This window comes from Phascolarctos cinereus, unplaced genomic scaffold, assembly GCF_003287225.1.
Source record: "Phascolarctos cinereus isolate Bilbo 61053 unplaced genomic scaffold, phaCin_HiC Scaffold_4;HRSCAF=312, whole genome shotgun sequence".
NCBI lineage: Eukaryota > Metazoa > Chordata > Mammalia > Diprotodontia > Phascolarctidae > Phascolarctos > Phascolarctos cinereus.
In genome coordinates, this window is record NW_027555847.1 from 444,289,838 (window position 1) to 444,309,706 (window position 19,869).

General features: G+C 37.1%; 1 protein-coding gene and 1 pseudogene across 9 annotated transcripts in view; both read right to left on the minus strand.

Moving 5' to 3' along the window:
* RALYL (RALY RNA binding protein like) overlaps positions 1-19,869 on the minus strand; it is a 786,001-nt gene that overhangs the window by 693,716 nt on the left and 72,416 nt on the right. The window lies entirely within an intron of this gene.
* On the minus strand, positions 16,755-17,339 carry LOC110214691 (MIF4G domain-containing protein pseudogene; annotated as a pseudogene).

Consider the following 19,869-nt stretch of genomic DNA (forward strand, 5'->3'; position numbering starts at 1 on the left):
TAAGAATATATCTCTTTATCTCCACAAATTTTAAAGATCTTATTTCTCAAAATTTAGGAAACATTGTCTGAATATATAAGTGAAAAATTTTTGGCTATAAAGACTAATGGTTATCCGAGTAATTTTCCTTACATAATAATTTATTTTTTGTCAAATAATATTAGACTGAAAAATAACATACAACTACAAAATAACTTTTGTAATAAAATTTTTATTCTAAGAAATATATTTCTATAACATTAGGTAGTAATCTGATGTTTTTAAAGGTCTGGTAAATATCAAGTGAGGGCATTTCTTCCACCCATATATGGCACAAGGCAGTTACCACTGATTATTTTTTTTTCATTTTCGATATAAATTTACTTTTAGTTTCCAACATTTACTTCCACAAGATTTTGAGTTAGAAATTTTCAACCTATCTTGCCCCTCCCCCCACCCAAGATGGCATGCATTCTGAATACCCCTTCCCCTAGTGTGCCCTCTCTTCAATTTCTCCCCCCACTTCTCTTATTCCCTTCCCTTCTATTTTCCTGTAGGGCAGGGTAGACTTCTGTACCCCATTTCCTGTATTTCTTATTTCCCAGTAGCATGTGAAAACTTTTTTTTAAAACATGTGTTTTTAAAACTTTGCGTTCCAAATTTTCTCCCTTCCTCCCTCCCCACCCACCGTCATTGAAAAGGCAAGCAACTCAATATAGGTTATACATGTACAGTTATGCAAAACACTTCCATAGTAGACATGTTGTAAAAAATTAACTCTATTTCCCTTAATCCTCTCCTGCCCTCCCCTTTATTCTATTCTTTTTTTTGATCCTGTCCCTCCTCAGAAGTATTTGCTTCTGATTACCCCCTTTCCCAATCTGCCCTCCTCTCTATCATCCCCTGCTCTCTTGTCCCCTTCCCCCCTATTTTCCTGTAGGGTAAGACAGATTTCCATACCCAATTGAATGTGTATGTTATTCCCTCCTTAAGCCAAATCCTATGAGAATAAGATTCATTCATTCCCTCTCACCTTCTCCCATTTCCCCTCCACTGTAAGAGCCTTTTCTTTTCTGTTTTTTGTGAGATAATTTACCCTTTACCTCTCCCTTTCTTCTTCTCCTGTATAATTCTCTCATCCCTTAATTTTATTCTCCATATGACCCCTTAATCTTCAACTCACCTGTGCCTCTACTACTCTATCTATCTATCTATCTATCTATCTATCTATCTATCTATCTATCTATCTGTCTATCTACATAATTTTTCCCCCTCCAACTACCCTAATACTGACAAAGGTCTCATGAGTTATAAATATCATCTTTCCATGCAGGAATGTAACAGTTCAACCTTAATAAGTCTCTTATGATTTCTCTTTCCTGTTTACCTCTTCATGTTCCACTTGAGTCTTGTGTTTGAAAGTCAAATTTTCTATTCAGCTCTGGTCTTTTCATCAAGAATGCTTGAAAGTCCTCTATTTCACTGAATGACCATTTTTTCCCCTGAAGGATTATACTCAGTTTTGCTGGGTAGGTGATTCTTGGTTGTAATCCTATCTCCTTTGCCCTCCGGAATATTATATTCCATGCCCTGTGGTCCTTTAATGTAGAAGCTGCTAAATCTTGTGTTATCCTGATTGTGTTTCCACAATACTTGAATTGTTTCTTTCTGGCAGCTTGTAATATTTTCTCCTTGACCTGGGAACTCTGGAATTTGGCTACAATATTCCTAGGAGTTTTCCTTTGGGGATCTCTTTCAGGAGGAGATCTGTGGATTCTTTCAATTTGTATTTTGCCCTCTGGTTCTAAAATATCCAGTTTTCCTTTATAATTTCTTGAAATTATATGAAATGTCTTTGCTCTTTTTTTGATCATGGCTTTCAGATAGTCCAATAATTTTTAAATTCTTTCTCCTGGATCTATTTTCCAGGTCAGTTGTTTTTCCAATGAGATATTTCACATTGTTTTCTAATTTTTCATTCTTTTGGATTTGTTTTACAGTGTCTTGATTTCTCATAAAGTCACTAGCTTCCAATTGCTCTATTCTAATTTTTAAGGAAGTATTTTCTTTAGTAATCTTTTGGACTTCTTTTTCCATTTGGCCAATTTTCTTTTTAGGGCATTCTTCTCCTCATTGGCTTTTTGAACCTCTTCTGCCATGTGGGTTAGGCTATTTTTTAAGGTGTTATTTTCTTCAGTATTTGTTTGGGTCTCCTTTAGCAAGCTGTTGACTTGTTTTTCATGATTTTCTTGCATCACTCTCATTTCTCTTCCCAGTTTTTCTTCTAATTCTCTTACTTGCTTCTCAAAATCCCTTTTGAGGTCTTCCAAGGCCTGGGACTGATTCATATTTTTCTTGGAGGCTTTGGATGTAGGATCTTTGACTTTGTTGTCTTCTTCTGGTTGTATGTTTTGATCTTCTTTGTCACCAAAGTAAGATAATATAGTCTGACTCTTTTTGTGCTGCTTGCTCATGATCTCAGCCAATTACTTGAGTTTTAAACTCTTTGTTAAGGTAAGAGTCTGCTTCCAATGTGGAGAATGTACTGTCCCAAATTTCAGGGGTTTGTATAGCTGTTTTCAGAGATACTTGTAGGGACCTGCAAATTTTTAGTTCTTCCAAGGTGGTATGATAAGGGGCAAGGTGTTTGCTCCTTTCCTGGCCTGTGCTTTGGTCTATTAGTGACCTTAAGCGCTCCTTTCTGTCCTGGAACTGTGAAGAAGGTTTTATCTTCACTGCCACTACAAGCTCCACCACACCAGCGCTCCCCCTCCCCCCAAGACCACGGCCCAGAACTGTGACCCAGATCCAAGCCCGGGCAAAGCAAGAGATTCCTGCCTCAGCACTGGCAAATAGATCCCTGAAACCCCCCCTCTGATCAGCCACTCAATTCCCCCTCAGTCTGTGGGCCAGAAGCTCAGGACGCAGCCACTGCCCCAGTGCCAGCACTCTGCGCTCTGCTCTGGAGCTGGCTCTGACTTAGCTCCTCTTTCAGCACCACAGAAACAGACTTTTCCCACTGACCTTCTAAGTTATCTTTGGTGTTTGTGGGTTGAGAGGTCTGGCTGCCAGAGGTTCGCCATGGCCTGCACGTCCATGCTGCACTATGCTCTGCTTCCAGTCCGGCAAGATATACCTTTCTGATCAATCATCCAGGTTGTCTTGAGCAGGAAATTTGTTTCACTCTGTCTTTTCCTGGGTTCTGCTGCTTTAGAATTTGTTTAGAGCCATTTTTTATAGGTATTTGGTGGGGTTTGGGGGACAGCTCAAGCAAGTCACTGCTTTCACTCCACCATCTTGGCTCCGCCCCAGTTACCACTGATTATAAGAAGCAATTCAATGAAGATAGAAGGAACTTAGCTTTTTTCTGAGACAGTCAAGGACCATAAAACAAGTGTGGGAGAAATTTCTGACCCGGCATTATATGGCATATGTCAGTACCATTGTGGGGGTACTGATGAAAATATTATATTATCAAAATGTTGTTATGCTCTGAATCTGTAGCATTTTACAGCTATATGTGGCATTTTGTAGTCTCATTAAATAATTAAATGGTCCTTCATTTCTTTGAAGTATCACTGTTCTAAGTACCACCAATCAACTCCAACCGCATCGCCTTAGATAATTGGACTTTAAGTAGGTCAAAAACAATGAATCCTGTAGAAATGTTCCTCTTTAATTCTAAGATTCAATAATCTGTGACCTAATGCCCAATAAAAGTGATTCAGGCTGAAAGTGGACCCCTATAAACTACCTGGAAATTTTTCCATTTAGCTGCTTCAGCCAGATTGTTCATACATTATTCTTTTTTTTTTAAGCACTTTCTGTCCTTTTATCAGGGAAAATCTTTATTTTTGTTCTTTCTACTTCTAGAAAATTTCCATGTGGCAATGATGCCCTTATTTATTAAAGGAAGTACAAGTAGCAAAAGACAACACAACACCATAGTAGTAATGCTATAGACAAAAAGTCCAACCTGTAGCTCTCCTGTGAATGGTGCTATATGTATATATGTGTACGTATGTATATATGTATGTATGTATGTATGTATATATATATATATATATCTGCATATACACATGTGCACACATATAGATATACAAATCTTTTCACAAAGACTACTACAGACAATCACATGACAGGGCTTTACCACTCTGCATATTCGTTTAGTAAAAGATACTTGTTATTAACTCTATTTTAATAATTTTTCTATTCTTGGTGTGGCTTTTATCACCTTATCAAGGAATTCCCTCCTGTCATTCCTTCATTTGATTTGCACTATACAGTCAGTAGTCTGTCTCTCTCAAGCAAAATCGTTTTTGCCAAGATCTATCTTTAATGGAACATTTTTCTTCTGCTGGCAACTACAGAATCCTGCTCAGAGCCATGAAATGTTGTTTTTCATGATATTTGTGCCCACAGCCAGATTTAAGCGCCCTTCTGCACAATATTCCTTAGGATATCTTGCTTAGGTAAATCTGAGGGGTAAATATGAAGCTGAGGTTGAAATCCAATATAGAAAACTGTGTGGCCCTGAAATAGCTGAGAAGAACTGGCAAATAATTCTACACATATGCCTTTTCCCTAACTGTGGGATAATTAGAAAACTGGCTAATAATCACATTGGTCTATTGGAGTCCTGGCCTTGGGCAGATCTGAATAATCTTGGCAAAATACCTGGTTTGAAATAACATTTTTTTAAACAATATTTAAATCAGGATAGCATTAGGGATGGGACCTCTGATGTTGCAGGAAACTCTGAAGTGAGGAAATTCCCTATACCAATGCAACTTGGCACATTCTCTGCAGTTTATTGTCTTAGAGAGTTGCTTAGAACATTGAGAGATTGCCATTTACCTTGGTCATGGAGCCAGTATGTGTGAGAGGCAAGACTTGAAGCCTAGGCTTCCTGGCTTGGAGGCCATATCTTTATTCTCTATGCTTAATTAAATTAGGTTTATCAAAATGTTTTAAACATTGGTTAAATTTTGAAAACTTATTCATAATGATAACTATCTTACTGTTATCCTTAGATGTGTCACCTTTAAAAAGAAAAAAAAAACCTTTGCAAAAAGTTCAGCCTACAGTGGAATCCTATGTAGTATCTTGTTCACACTCCCAAATTTATGATAGAAAAGAAATCCAGCAAAACACATTGGCAAGTAAACTTAATTTGTATATACTCATTTTTCATAATTTTGATCCAGATTAAAAACCCATTATGAAATCAAATTTAAAATATCACAAATACTTACATTTCAAATTGAAAAAAATATAAGCTGCAATATATTATGTTTGCAAACTAGTTATAGTTAAAATTAGAACAGCAAAAAAAAAGTGCATTTGGGAAAAAAACTAAAAATGTATTAATAGGTAAGGTTAAAAATTTGATGTTTTTGCTAAAAAGCATCATTCTGTCTGATTCAATCTGAATTGTAATGAATTTGAGCATAAATTAACAAGAGGGCAATATTATAATTGCTTAGATGATAGATCACTTGGGAGCAAGTTTACCTGAGTGGAAGAAATCTCACAGATCAGGACAGCTACTCATAAATTGGAAAACAAAAAAAGTAGGTCATCAGAATGCCCAAGGTCATGCCATATGAAGAGTAGTTAAGGAATTTGGCAGGTTTAGTTTGAAAAAGAAAAGATTCACAGAGACATGAAAGTGTATTCAAGATCTGGCATACAGAGGAGGGATTTAATTTTTGATTGAGCACAGCTAGAAATCACAACTTCGAAGAACATATTTAGGTCTAATAGAAGGAAATTCTTCCTAGCAGTTGAAGAAATGCAAAAAAAAAGAGAATGGGCTGCTTTCAAGGGGGAGCAGGAGCTCCTCCTCCATACAGGTATTCGAGCAAAGGCTATACAACAACCTGTCAGGTATCACCGAGGTTTTTCTCATTCAGTTAGTCATGGCCTGTGAGACACTTCCACTTGTGAGTCTGTGAGTTTAGTCTCACTGCAGACAGCGAAGCGGAAGGGAAAGGAACAAGCATTTATATAGCACCTACCATGTGCCCAGCACTTTACAAATATTATTCATTTGATTATCACAACTATCTGGGGAGGTAGATAGCATCTTTATCCCCATTTTGCAGTTGCAGAAATTGAGGCAGACAAACATCTAGTAAGTATCTGAGGCCAAATATGAACTGGGTCTTAATTTTAAACCTAAGGCTCTACCCACTGTACCACCAAGTTGCTGCCCCTCACCCCCCCAAAAAAAGCAGAACAACCAAAAAAAGTTAAGCAATTTACCCAAGGTCACACAGGTAGTTATCATCAAGGATGATCTTGCAATTTAGGAATCCTGCCTCTTAATTCAGTATTCCCTCACCTCCCTTACACTGCAAATTCGCTACAGAAGTCATTTCCAAGAAAATATTAATTATTATTGGAAAGAAAATGTGTTAGTATAACTCAAAAGTGGTCTTAAAACTTGTAAACAGTCCCCACCAATCTTCTTTGGAGGAGGGGTATTGCAATAAATTCCTTTACATTTTCATTTGCTAATGATCTGTTTTTATTATTATAAAAGGACAGTGTGGTTCACTCAGCTATAATCAAGTTACCAAGGTTTCAATCCTACTTCTACAACTAGGAGCACATCTTACTGTATTTAGATCAATCACTAAACACTGTGGTGTTTCAGTTCCCTCTTCTAAAAGAAGGATAATAATACATGCCCTACCTATCCCTAAACCATTGATGTAAAAATAAAACAAGAGTTCATAGATGAAAACATTAGGGAAAAAATGTGAAGTTTTCCCTTATAATGTGATATTGTACGTGGGAAAATTACTTTCAAAAATTACTTCCTTCAAGAACTTTTTTAGAAATATAGAAACCCTAAATAACTTTTCAAATGAAGAACTAAAATGAACTGAAATGTTAAAAGTTGAACAGAAGGTGCTACATTTCCAAAGCATGTTTTTTGAGTGGTTACTTTGCAATACACAAAGGTCATGAGAACTGGAATTATGCCAGATAATACCCAAGTTCTTATTCATTACACACTATTTTGTCTTTAAATTGCCTATAACTCCACAGTAAAAATGAATAAAAGAGGGCATGGTAGATTATGTTTGAAAAATTGTTTTCAAGGTCCTCCACAATCTGGCTCCAATCTCTCATTCTAGCCTTATTCCATACTATTCCTCTTCATGGATTTCACACTCCAGTCAAACTAAAATATTCATTGGACTCAGATATTGTCCTTCCCTTGCCTACCTTTGTGTGAGCATACCATTCCCCATGGTGACTTAATGTGAACTGTTGCAACCCATTTCATGACATAACACACTTTCTCCAAGAAGCCTGTCCTTAAGCCCTCCAACTAGAAATGATCCCTCAACTTCTCAAAACTCAATCCCTTCTTTACAACATTTCCCATAAATTTAATGACATTTTAACTTGCATTAGTTTCTTTTCTCTGTATTTTTATAAGAATTAGACTCTCACCCCAGCCCATGAATCTGAGTGTGTAACCACAGAAATTAAGGTGCAGATAATGAGGTATCAGATTAACAAATGCATCTAACTTTGTTTTGCTTAACAATAGTTTTTTTTGTTTTTGTGGCTAAGCAATGGGGTTAAGTGACTAGCCCAGGGTCACATAGCTAGTAAGTGTTATGTGTCTGAGCCCAGATTTGAATTCAAGTCCTTCTGACTCCAGGGCTGGTGCTGTATCCACCGTGCCACCTAGCTGCCCCAATAACACATTTTTCTGATAGGATTTTTGTTTTTATTTCTTTCTGAAGGTGGGGGAGGGGAAGGAAATTGGAGGTGCAGAAAATGAGATTTTGAAAGAAAATGAAATTTAATTATTTTTTGAAATATGCATCTACCTTCTGCTTCCCCTTACAAATCATGAAAGGAGAGAAAGGACATCAAGGTTCTACAATGTCAGAAGTCTGAGGTGTCTTGGACATATGTGTTGATGTGTACCCTACATGTTCTCTGTGCTTACTTTTACCTTAGATGCTATGTATATTTGTGGGAAAGGTTACATAGACATATGAAGGAAGTAGTTTTGTGGTTTGTAGCTACCATTCCTATCATTTCATTAAATGTTGCTTTGAAAAAAAAAATCATACAGCCACACACAGAGAAAAATTTAAATGATAAACTCCTTGAGGGCAGTTTTGTTTTTCATCTTTATAGTCCTGGTATCTTACATATGGGGAAGGGGGAGGGAATCAATTGAATAAATCATTCAAATTATCCCACCCCACCTAAAATGATAAAATGTTATGTTCTGGTACCTTAACCAAGTGAGAACAAATCACAGTTGAATCAAATCAATCAAAGGCATTCCAATGTTATCAGTTTAGAAGTCTATGATGAGCCATTGGATAAAATGAAAGTGATTTTGCACAGAAAAAATGTTCAGGTTACATGAGGGCATGTATGATGACACTTTATAGATCATCTATAAGCGAAGTTTCACTCAGAAATGCAGCCAGGACCACATTAAAATGTAATTGGAAATATTTAACAAAACAAATAAAAATGCATTAAGATAGAGATGATGCTAATATGTAGTTTTTAAAGTCAATAGGCAGCCTGCAAAGATCTTTATGCAGGACCCCTGCTTCTATTTGAGTTTGATACCACTGATCCAAAAAATATCAAACCAGATCAGATCAGAGAGAGATTCGCAGCTGAGTAGGCATCTATTTGTAAAAAGAACACAAGAAAGGGAGTCATTTGGAGTAAAAGGAGGGCTATTGGACTTCATCCTTGGGCTCCTCCTCTCCATGCTACATTACAGGAGAAGAACCTTTCAAATGTATATCCAGGGTTGTTTTGGGTCAGGATTTGTCCAGATCTTTGTTGTTGTTGTTTGTCCTTCATTTTAAAAGACCAGTAACATCATGGGCGATGTCTTGACATGAACATGAATTGGATTTAAGTAAGGCAGAGTTACACAAAGTCACCAGCCTCACTCTCTCTTCCTAAGTCATCGAATTCCAGTGGCAAGACAAAAGTCAGCATGACTGACAATGGCCTGGGATGCATTGGATGACCTTGGTGTCATCAATGTCTGACCAAGCTTTACATGCTCCACAGTGCTTGCTTCAGCCGCCTTCATGGTCATTGGAACAAATTGTTTTCATCTGCCCATTCCCCAAGGGAAAACCTTCACATCCTTGGGATACATATCCCCCTAAATCATCTATAGGTTTGAGGCCTGTAGGTTACCCTCAACCTGGTTTATTCTATCTACCAAGACAGTTTGCTAGGGTGTAGCCACTGTGCATGCTACAGCTTCCTGGAGCCACAGGTGAGAGTCAGGTAAATCAGGAGGATACCAAAAGTGAATGAGCAGCCCTGAAAAAGACTAAGCAAGCCCTCACACCAGAGATGCCTGTTCTCCTGAACAAGGGTCAAGGAACTGGAAGTCATGTGAGGATAAAGAGCAGGGTTTTGTAAGGAAAGGTAGAGACAGAGTGGTGAAAGGTCAATAGATTGTTGCGCATAAAGGGATTTCAGAATTCTTAAACAAAGAGGTGGTGGTATTTACAGATGATGGCAAGATCAAGGGTATGACCTTCTTTCTGTGTGGCTAAAATGGGGTAGAAGAGTAGCTTATGGGAAGAGAATACATTAAAAACTGAGTGGCTAGGGTATTTGATGGAAAATCAACACCTATGTTTAAGTCTCCAATTTTGAGAATAAGAGTTGGGGAAGAAACATTTTGACCCAGGTATCAAACTCATTAGGAATGAAGGAGAGTGACCTTAGGGTCTATAAACAAGAGCTACTGGGATTTTGTTTAGGTAATAGATATGAATAACATGAACCTCAGAGGAAGAGAGGTTACTGAGTGACAGAGGAAGAACGTGGAAATAACAAGGAACAAGGAGTATTCCAATACCCCCTGCTTTGACCAGTGAGCTGAGGAGAATGAATGAAACTGCAGTCAGTCCTGGAAAAGGTGTCCAAAGAGGTTGTGTCATCAAGTGAGAGCCAGATTTCAGTAAGAACTAGTAGAGAGAAGAAGTCAGAGAGGAAAAAACTTAAGAAGAAAGGAAGTGTGTTGACTAAGGAACAGGAATTCCAGAGGATACAGCAGAGGGGTTGGGTGGAGTTAGGTTGAAACTTTGGGGCAGAAGGGTTGAGAGAGACGGGAATTAAGAATTAAGTGGTAGGGAGTATGGAACGGGGTTTGGATGATGAGCTTTACCAGTTCAGAGTCACTGGGATATGCAGGGTGTGACCAGGTATGAGAATGTTCATCTTTGAGTGAAGGACGCCACTCTTCTACCCTCAAAGGACTAATGTAGCAGTTGAGAGGCCTGAAGTCAAAGGGAGAGTTGTTCTTTGCACCTTTGCTTTTCCATATCCCAGCTGGGAGTTTGGGATAGCAGCAGGAGGTAGAAGATGGCTTGTGCTGGTACAGATGGAAGTAGCTGTTTTGGAGCAGAAAGAAGATGCTCCACCCCTAACAGCCTTTCCTCAGGGGACAAGCTGCACCCAGCAGGAGATAGAAGGTACCAGATAAGGGCCAGATTGAAAAAAATTACGTAAAAAAGTCACCAGAGTCAACATTCTAGGGACAGAACTATATTTACTCAATCTATAAACATTTATAAGGTATCTACTATGTGTGAATATCTGCATCTGGCCCTAGAGGATATAACAAAGTTCAGATATGACACAAGTCCTGCCTGCCCTCCTGTGTCTTCTAATTAGATAAAAATTCCCAAGCTTTCAAAATTGAGGAGAATTATTTATTCCCTTGTCTTCTTAAAAGAATTAGAAATTCTATAAAAGAAATAATGGGTGGTATAAGTATAAAAATTATTCTGATACTATGGTTCAAATACTTACAAATAGGTACTTATTTTTATAAGTATTGGATAAAGACCTGACCTCAGAGCTGGACTTAAGTCCTGCCTCTAGGCAGGACTGTGCAATCCTGACCCAGTCACTTAACCTCTCTTTGCTACAGCCGACTCTCTAAGTTATAAAGGTGTTGACCTATGTATGTAGAAGGAATGTCTTCATTGAGGAGTTCCCAATGCTAACGAAATAACAGAACCTTGCACTATCCCTAAAACAGTGGGTGGAGGAGGACAGAGAGTAGGGCTCTTCATGATGACCGATTGGAAATCTGTACATAGTTACCAAAAATTCTTTTGAATTTTAAAAACTTACACTTTAGAGTTAAATATTCCCCTAAGGTATGTTATATAAATGCTTACAGAAAGTAATAGGAGGAAAAGTTTCATATAAATATATCATACAATGATAAAGATCTAGTGGCCATGCTCTAAATGAAAACATTGTATCAGCCATTTGGACCAATGTCCACATACTTGAATGTGAAAGTATTAATTTTTAAGTTGCCAGGTCAGTGGTAGAGAATAGCAATAAAGAAGAGCAATCCTGTATAAAATCCTTCATCTCTGTCAATTGCAGGAGAGGTTTTAGAGATAATGGTGCAGATAATGTGGGAGATAGTACCATAGCCTAGATGATGAGCAGCAGGCTGTATGGGATTAATACCAACAGCCCTGGATGAAACGGGGGCTAGGCAGATAATGCTGAGAGAAGCTCTTGCTCAGTCATCGATGTGAGGTCAAGATCAAGTGGAGGGAACATAAAAGTGAAGGAGAGAAAGAGATATGCTGAATCTAAAGGAACAGAGAGGAATAAATATCAGCCACAAGCAGAAATGAAAGGGATTGACAAGAAGACAAGGAAATAGACATGGAAAGGCCAGGAGACAAGATCTCTGAAATCCTAAGTACATGAAAGTCCATCACAGTGGACGTAAATTTTCTAAGAGTGCTCTAGAGCATGAAGACAACGCCTATCTTTGCCACTCTTAATAGGATATTATAGGGAGAAAAATGATGACCTGACAAGTATGGCCTGATAGAATTAGGTTTGGGGGAAAACTACTTCGATATGTGAAGGTGATAACTGGAATAGAACCAGCTTGGGACCCCATTGAAATTCTAATAAATATACTTAGCAAAGATCTATGGTCAATATTAAAAAAAAAAGACACCAACTTATTTCTTCCTGACAACTTTAAATTTTGCTTACCTAAATAATGGAACGAAAAAGAACCTAAACTTAAACAAATGTGTATGGGAAATTATAACACAAGAAAAACTGTAAACAGTTTAAAACATGCTTTAACCACAAGAAAAATAGTTATTCTGAGAAAATTTAAAGTCTTTTAAAATATTTTGACAAAATAAAAGTATAAAAGATGAGACTATTTAGGACTAAATTAATTTGTATCCTATAAGAACAGCAAAGGGTAATGAATGTAAGAAAATATGACACCAAATGAAATATGAATATGCCTATATTTTAGACATGTTGTGCATAAAGAGCTATGAGAATCTCTAGATTGTATAAACATTTGCATTGTATGTCTGTTTTTATTAACTTCCGTTAAGTTTATATGAATAGAAATATAAAATGTGTTTAAAGAGTAGCTCATAGCTCCAGTATTGCTATTTGAATATTAAGATTTCCTGAAAATTATGAATGCTAAAAGCTTACATATATATACAAATAATTAGAGAATGTAAATACATTAACTCTTCCTCTAGATGGTGAATGGTGAAAAACAGTTGATTTTTCATAATATCATCTAAAACCTGAATATTTTTCTAAATGTGAATAAAAATATCTTTTAAAATGTTTAATTGAAAAAGCTGTTTTTTTTTAAATTTTCCTATTTATTTTTTGTGTTATCTTTCATGTAGTAGAAGAGCACTAGCTTTCGAATTTAGAAGGGAATAAGTATTTATATAGTGCCTACTATTGTCAGGGGCAGTTAGGTGGCACAGTGGACAGAGTACTTGGCCTGAAGTCAGGAAGGCTCATCTTTGCAAGTGCAAAGCTGGCCTTAGATACTCATTTAGCTCTGTGACCCTAGGTAAATCACTTAAATATGTTTGCCTTACCTCTTCTTGTATAAAATGAGCTGGAGAGGAAATGGCAAATCATGCCAATATTTTTGCCAAGAAAACTCCAGATGGAGTCACAAAGAATCTGACAGAACTACACAACAACAACAACAACAACAACAACAACTATTGTCAGACACTGTGTTAGGTGCTATGTAAATTTTGTTCATTTTGATCTTCACAACAGCCTTTTGAGTTCAGTACTGTTATTGTATCCATCTTGCAGTTGAGAATACTGAGGGAGATGTTTTTCTTGTTGTTGTTTGTCCTTTGTTTACAGAAAGGACCAATGACATTATGGGGTGGGGTCTTGACTCAGTGAGGCAGAGTCATAAAGTCATCAGCCTGATTTTCTCTTCCAGAGTCACTGAGTCAAAATGACTTACCCTGGGCTGCCACTCTGTCCAAGAATTAAAAGGAGCATGGTATACTGGAAAGGGCATTGGACTTTCCCTCAGTACCTTTTGTGGATGTATTACTCCATGCTATAAATGTTCTCCACTTAGAGGTGGTTCTTGTAATTTTCATCTGTCACTCAGCTTCAAAAGTAATCTTAAAGTACAGGTCTGATCATGTCCCACCCTCTACTCAATAAACAATAATGGTTCCCTTTTACATTCAGGATCAAATATAAAATTTTCTCTTTGGCCTTCATCACCTGGCCCATTCCTACATTTCTAATGTTCTTATGCTTAACTCCTTACCCTGTACTCTATGAGCCAACAGCATTGGCTACCTTTCTATTTCTCAAAAAACATCTTCTATCTCAATCTGTGTTTATCCTCCATACAAGAAATGTTCTTTCCCAACCCCATTCTTGTCTCTACCTCCAGAATTACCTGGTTTCCTTCAAGATTCAACTCAAATCCTACATTCTACAAAAGGACTTCCCCAGTTCTCTCTCTCTCTCCGCTACTTACTGCAAGATTACCACCAAATAACCCTGTATATATCTTGTATTTCCACAGGTGTACACATGTTCTCTTTTCCATTAAATTGTAAATTCCTAGAAGGCAGGGATTCTCTTTGCCTTACTTTCTATTCCCAGAACTTAGAACAGTGCTTGACATGTAGTAAGTGCTTAATAAATATAAGATGACTTAACTTCTGCTGAGCTGAATGAGCTCTTGGGCAAGAAAGTATTTGACTACAATAAATCTATGCCACAGGATTAGCAAAGGTAATGTCTTGGACAGCATCTTCTGAGCCACTTTCTCTTCTAGGTGTTCAGGTGTCAATAATTCCAATATGTTCATCTTTATTAGACTTGTCATCCTTGGTACAATAGAAACAGTTAATCTATTTAAAATGAAGTAGAGATTTTTGACATCTTAGAAATGTCTTCTTGAAGGTTAATATTCTGTAGTTCAGCTGCAAAGTTGGAAAATTTCATCTAGTTGTAATAAATGTTCTTATGGTAGAGAGGCTCATCTCTTAAATAAGAAAAAGTTTTGTGATAAACCTTTTCCATGCATCATATTACTCACTAGAGAGTCAGTGGAGAAATCTTGTTAATTCACAGAGGAGGATGTTTGAATAACTACTGTGGATCTTCTAAGTTGGATAAAGGAGGAAAAAAGTGATCCACTGTCTTGTTTGCTAAAACACAACTTATCCTCTTTTGTAGCCTTCACTTCTTTTGAAATTGTTGTTTCTCAAGATCCTCTTGGGTAAATCTGTCAGGATGGTTTACATATGTAGTACTAACTAATTCAGGAGAAGAGAGCACTCCATGCTCTTTTTATCCTAATCCCCACTCTTTCATCATTAAACCAATTGAAAAAAAGACATAAATGCCAACAAATATTGCTTTCTTGTATGTAGTACTCTGGTTAAAGTTATATCTGAGGTATCAAGTTTATCTTTGTGTCTTTGGTGCTTATCAAAATACCTTGCACATAGTAGGTACCTAATCAATGCTTGGTGGATCTGATTATATCCATAAGCCAAAGAGTATGTTAACCTGTTTTTCTTAATATCCATTACCACCCAAAGCATATTTTAGATCTCAACAGATAAAAAAAATAGTGATACAAAGTAGCATAAAATAATTCATTTTCCTTGATATCCATGAAGTAGACAGAAATATATTTAAATATAATAAACATTAAATTAATATAATAATATAATACATCTATTAAGGTCACAGTAAACTAATGGAAAATCAAAATCCTTCACATGTACTGAAGCTCTAGCATCCTCTAAAAAAGCAACTGGAGAAAATGGATCTCATTTTCCTTAGAATATTAGTTAGGCATGTGGAAAAGACACAGCAAATTTGGTGTGTGCATTACTATATTAATTCTAGAAGACTAAAGAAGAAAATATTCAACAAGAAAATTAGGGCAGTACCAGGCAGAAAAGATTTGAAATATAGGAACTAATGACATTTAAAGGATACAGCATCACAAAGTAGTCCAATTGGCAGACCACATTATGCTCACAAACATTTGCGAGGAAAGGAAAACCTTTCCAGCAATGCTGCATTCACTTTTCCCTCACACTACTACATCATCCTGTTACACAGAATTCTATTATAGGAGAGTGAAACTTCTGCCATTTTTAAGCATGGCAGCAGTGGTGAGGAAGTAGATCTGAGTAATTAATTCCTGGGGTACAACTGCACTTTCTAAAGAAGGTTTAAAAAGTGAATAAGAAAATGATTTACTGAACAGGTGAACTTCTGCCTTAAATGGACATCAGATGAGGAAGCTGAGGGTTGGGGGGGAACAGTGGATAGGAGAAGTCAAAGGAAAGAATTTTTTCCTTTTATTATAACAAAGCAACTGCATGGGCATGAACAACACAAATCTAGAAAATGAGACCCATAGTATCAGAGAAATAGCATTACTACATGAAGAGTAGGATAATCTTAGAGACAGAAAACAAGTTAAGTCACATCTATGTCAGATTCTGGCTATGTGACCTTGCTCAACACTTAGGATCACAGGATTATTGAATGTATTTAAACTCCCTTATTTTACAGATAAGAAAACTGAGGCCCAGGAAGATCATATGACTTGTCCTGGGTAACATAGGTAGTAAGCATCAGAATTGTTGAGTCGTTTTTAGTCGTGTCTCATGCTTCATGACCCCATTTGGGGTCTTCTTGGCAAAGATACTGGAGTGGTTTGCCATTTCTTTCTCTAGCTCATTTTACAGATGAGGAAACTGAGGCAAACAGGGTTTTAAGTGACATACCTAGGGTCATACAGTGAATAAGATTCTAAGGCCAGATTTGGACTCAGGAAGATGAGTCTTTCTGACTCAAGGACTGGTATTCTATCCATTGTGCCACCTAGCATCAGAGGCAGGGTTTTAATCCAGGACCTCTGACTCTTGAGCCAGTGCTCTTCATTTTCCCCTTAAGAAAAGGCTTCTTAGAAAACTTCCAAACTAATTCATAAGAAATCATGCACACACATATACACACACACACACACACGTAGTCTACACAGTGAACCAGTTTTATGTTCATTAGTATACAATGTACCAGCTTATTAAAAATTTTGGGTAAAACTTTGGATAAAGTAATTTTTGGACAAAAAACAAGACTAGTTTTTATACAAAAATTATAAAAGCAGTAAGCTCAGTTTCTGGTGTTACTTCTTCCTTGGAATCCTAGGCCTCTTTACCTGAAAGAGGATCTAATATTTGGGATCCTCTTTCATACAGGTAGTCCCTGGCCCCATTTTAGGAGACTGATCCTGATTCCCTCTCACATGAGGCAAAAAGGGTTAAGTGATTTGTCCCAGGTCACACAACTTGTAAGTGTCTGAGGCCAGATTTGAACTCAGGAAGAGTCTTCCTGACTCCAATCCCAGCACTCTATCCACTGCACCACCTAGCTGTCCTATGCAGAAGACCAAATAGTTCATCCATCAGCTGCCCATTCATTTTCTCTAGTTGCTCTCTGACATGGTGCAGTTGCAAAACCAATCAGTCCACCTCCTCCTTCCTGTTCGGTCTTCTAGGCTTTGTCAGTCAAAAACTGGAAGTCATACATAGGGATTACCAATGCCCTCACAAGGATGTGTTCATTCTCGGGTAGTCAACAACATTACAATTGACGGTGATGTAGTAGACGTAAGACTACAGAGATTGGCCTCGGAGTTTCTCATGTGCCCAGCACATGAGAAGAGACTCTGGACTAGTGTCCTTGTTCTGTGCCTGAATGATGGTATAGTAAATGTATCCAGCTTCCTTGCTGAATATGCAGTCTTTTAGCCACTGGTCCACAACCACATTGGCCACGTTCTCCAAATCTACAGCAACCGGTTCTTTGAAGAAAGTCTTCAATTGTCTCTGTATCTCAACATCAAAAGATTGAATTTTATACATCTTTTTTCCATGCCTACCCCCACACAGGAGTTGAAGGACAGAATAAGCAGCAGTAGCTTTCTGGGTCAACATGTCCCTATCAGCAAGATGAGATCACCAGTGTTCTTTCCACATTATTATGACCCCTTAAGTCTAAGTTATTTTTTTTCATCTGGGTAGGAAGTTGAACTAAATAATATCTATGGATCTTTTCATCTCTTAAGTAAAGGTCTGTAACTCTGAGGATATGAACAAAAAGGCCACTACATAACGTGGTAAAACTGGAGAAAACAATTGATAGTGTTAATAATGATGCATGGATGTTGAAAAATCAAGGGGGATGTCTGTGTGTGTGTTTGTGTGTGTATGTGTATGTGTGTGACTATACCAATTGTTATTCTGTGGGAGTGGGTAACACTCTTTAGATTGTCAGCAGATTCTATGATCAGGGATAGGTACAGTTGCTGAGTAGGATGACTGCAGCCTAATCTTTAACTCTAATTACTGCCATGAGCCTTCGAAGTATTTCCTACAGCTACATGCTCAAATCTGGCCAATTCTTGCCTGACCATTCTAAGGAGAAATATCATCTCAAAATACTGACTCCAATCAAACAAATAAAAAAATAATATTTTAGAAAGCAGACATAGAAATATATACAACCTGTTTCTCCCCACTGATCACAAGATTGTATCTCCTGAGAAAATTGGGTGACAAAGAAAATCACATACCATCCTTCCATTATCATTAATGACTTAATTGATATTAATAATAATCTTTTGAGGCCCTTTATACTCTCCAAAATGAATCATAAACAGTCCCCTACCCCCATAATTTGTATCACTTAGTTCATACTACTAAAATGCAACTTTCAATGTCTTATTTTATTATGATTCTATATGTATACAGATCATGTTTGTATGTGTGTGTATGTAAATACACACATATAAAAATTCCCTATTAGACTGTAAGCTCCTTAAGGACACATTATACCTCACACTCTTATCTCAGATCCCTCAAAGAGTATGGTACAGCAGTATTCTTGTTCATTATAGGTGTTCAATAGCTGTTTACTGAATGAATGAACACTGTGAGGCAGATATTTCAATTTGCTAAATAAGCAAAATTTTCCTTCCTTCAAATCCAACTATGTATGCAAATAACAACTGTAATAACAATTTCTGGGGTTAGGTCCTGCCTCATACCTTCTCAGTTATCCAAGTAAGACAGACAACATTGGGTAAAATTTTTCCCTTCTACATTCCTAGCACTTAAGTCAAAATATATTCCCATCCCTGAATTGCCTTTCAATTCTTGACTATTCTACACATCATCATACATTTAAATATAAATCTGATACCTTCATAAATATACATGAATAACTCATTTTAATTTTTACAGAGCTCTTTCCCCAAGTCAATCCTATAAGGTGGGTAGTGTGAGTTTTACTGTCTCTATTTGATAGATAAGCATTCTGTAGTTCACAGAAGTGACAGAGTTCCACAAAATCTTGCAACTAGTAAATGTAGAATTTAAGTTAATCTATTCTGGGTCTGTTTTAACTTAGGCAAGGCAAATGATTCAGGATCAGGATGAGAAAGCTGTGAAACATTCATGGACTACAAAGAACCAATGAAAACAATTTTACTTAAGATTAAGAAAGATAAATTCAGATAACATTACTTTCTCCTTCATCTTCATATCAACCTTAACAATTGCCATCTTTGGTCAGAAATGGGGCCCCAGTAGGGCACGGAGAATTCTAGTAAGCCAACTCCAAGTAGGCTAGGCCTTTTGTGACTCAGGCTATAAAGAATCCAGTCCACTGATAATAGTGAGAATGGTCTTTGCAGCCCCTCACAGCAAAATCAGCCCTACCTACATAAAATAGGTTCAACTCCTACCATGACTGCTCTACTGCAAGTCCAATATACTCTCTATCACATTGCCTGTAAAAGACACATACCAATGTATATTGTCAAACGGGAGGATGTTATGCTTTTTAACAAAGCATAACAAGTGAAGTACTATATACAGTTATATACTATATAATGGCAACACATGAGGTGATAATGACATAAACAGATAACACAGATAATTATATGATATATAATTGTAATTATATAAATTATAATAAAATGTATAAAAAACTTACAAATTTATGGCATCAATTTTTAAGTCAGTCATTTAACTAGGTTCACTTTTATTTCATCACTACAGATAGTATCCATAATCTTGATACACCACCTAATAAATAACATTTTTGTTATTGTTGTTGCTCAGTTGTTTCAGTCACATCCAACTTTTTGTGATCCCATTTGGAGTCTTCTTGGCAAAGATGTTGGAGCGATTTGTCATTTTCTTCTCCAACTCATTTTATAGATGAGGAAACTGAGGCAAACAGGGTTAAATGACTTCCCTAGGGTCATACAGCTAGTAAGTGTCTGAGGCCAGATTTGAACTCAGGAAGATGACACTTTCTGACTCCAAGCCTGGTGCTCTATCCACTGTGCCACCTAGCTCCTCCAATAAATACTCAGTCACTCTAACTTCTCAGTTCCTCAACTTACTCATTTCCCATGACCATGCAGACATAATCATACTCTTGATCTTCACATCACCA